We start from the raw sequence: 1,882 nt of genomic DNA, 5'->3' as shown, positions 1-1,882 counted from the left end.
CTCAGCTTCCGGTGTGCCAAATTTGCCGGAAATAGGATGAAAACCGATTTTTTTTTTCGTTTTGTTTTTTCTTCGGGTCACTCATGATCCCATATTATGACATGTGCCGGAAGTAATTACGTCATCGGAGATTTCACAACGGCTACGACTGATGGTGCAATAATACAGGTTGTGTTGATCAAGTGATGTGGTGTCCACAGTAATCAATGAGTCATCAAGGACTGCTTTGGAATGTACATTGCATTGCGACTGTAGTGCTACCAAAACAGTTAACTTTTAAAAGCGCGGTTGTAAGATCTAAAAGATCTTCTTGTTTCTTATCAAGCTACGATGGCCAAAGAAAAAGAGTATAATCGACGGTCATTAATTTATCTGCAATTTTGCGAGTATTTCTTGTGGTTTTAAGCAAATGAAATAAATTGTTTCGCTGTTTCATCGCAGCGAGTTTGGTGATCAGAGGGAAAATTATATATTTGCAAGCCAGGCAAAGAACATGTCACAACATGCAAGGATTGCGTCATTGGTAGGGAAATAACCACCGTACTAAAGGTAGCCGTGAATAACGGAAGTCTTGAATTATGTGACTCCTGTAACTACTTTGCTAGCCCTTTACTCGTGGAAAACACCAATTAAATTTAATCGTGACTTTAACGAAAGAAAGCTTTTGTTAATAGTGTTATTATCGTGTCGTTTATATCGTTCATGCCCATACATATCCCGAAGAAAGTTCCAGATTAAGACCATTACGTCATCGGAGATTTTACAACGGCTACAACTGATGGTGCAATATTAGAGTTTATGGTGGCCCACAGCTGTCACGGCAAAACAAAAAGTCACGGCACTACAAACTTAACTCACGGCAAGACAATGTTATCTGACGGCAAAACAAAATTAACTCACCGCAGTACACCATTAATTCACGGCAAAACGAAATTAATTCACGGCAGAACACCCCCAATTCACGTTGATTCACGGCAAAACAAAGAAAACGAGTTGGTCAGTGGTCAGCGGTTGTTATTTGCTTTTCTAATGGTATGTCGTGTAACAGTAACACACTGCTCGCTCGGAAACCGCCATTTTTAGTGCAGTGTTCCTTATCTCGAGCTCATGATGTTTTGCAGCGCTTGTGGTTCGTTAGTCGATCAAAATGCCAACCTTTTGCAAAGACTGTGGTAAAGGTACGTTTCTTAATCTATAGTATTCGTATTTGCGTCTCTTTTAGTTCCAAATAACGATAGGCACGTGAGAAGACACTGCTTACGTCATAGCACTCCGTGAACCCATTGCTATGTTAGACGGACAAAATCTAATATATTTCTTAAATTACTGACCGAGCTTTTCACGTGCCTATCGTTGTCCGCCTGAGAGTCGTTCCGTATAGTGAAAAACTGTGACCTCGGGCCTGAAAATGCTGCCCGAGGCCGCAGGCCCAGGGCAGCATTTTCAAAACCTCGGCCACAGTTTTTCACTATACGGACCTCCCAGCCGGCCAATAACATATATTTGTGTTGATCAAGTGATGTGATCTCTACAGTAACAAAAAAATCATAAAGGACTGTTTTGCAATGTACACTGCGTTGTGTTTGTGGTCCTAAGCAAACAGTTAAATCTTAAAAGCGCGGGGAAAGATCTAAAAGATCTTCTTGTTTTTTTAACCGCGCCATGGGCCGAGCGCGGTTTATGGTTAATTCGTGGTTTATTTTTAACCGCGCAGCCATGGGCCGAGCGCGGTTCATGGTTTACCCGTGGTTTATGTTTTTTTTAACCGCGCAGCCATGGGCCGAGCGTGGTTCTTGGTTTACACGTGTAGCGTTGCACTTTCGTCCTGCGTGGCAGACATATCTAACACCTTTTGACCAATTGTATGTGTTGTTGTTTCTTC

General features: G+C 41.9%; 1 long non-coding RNA gene across 1 annotated transcript in view; it reads left to right on the top strand.

Annotated features, from left to right (window-relative positions):
• Positions 1-1,850: 1,850 nt before the first annotated feature.
• LOC149109338 (uncharacterized) overlaps positions 1,851-1,882 on the top strand; it is a 5,716-nt gene continuing 5,684 nt past the window's right edge. The window contains exon 1 of the long non-coding RNA XR_016208679.1: positions 1,851-1,882. This exon is cut by the window's right edge and continues 179 nt beyond it. This is a non-coding gene — a long non-coding RNA (uncharacterized LOC149109338).

This window comes from Orbicella faveolata, unplaced genomic scaffold, assembly GCF_042242905.1.
Source record: "Orbicella faveolata isolate gen_17 unplaced genomic scaffold, um_ofav_v1 contig_25, whole genome shotgun sequence".
Lineage (NCBI taxonomy): Eukaryota > Metazoa > Cnidaria > Anthozoa > Scleractinia > Merulinidae > Orbicella > Orbicella faveolata.
The sequence above is the reverse complement of the archived record's forward strand: the minus strand, read 5'-3'. Positions and strand labels throughout refer to the sequence as shown.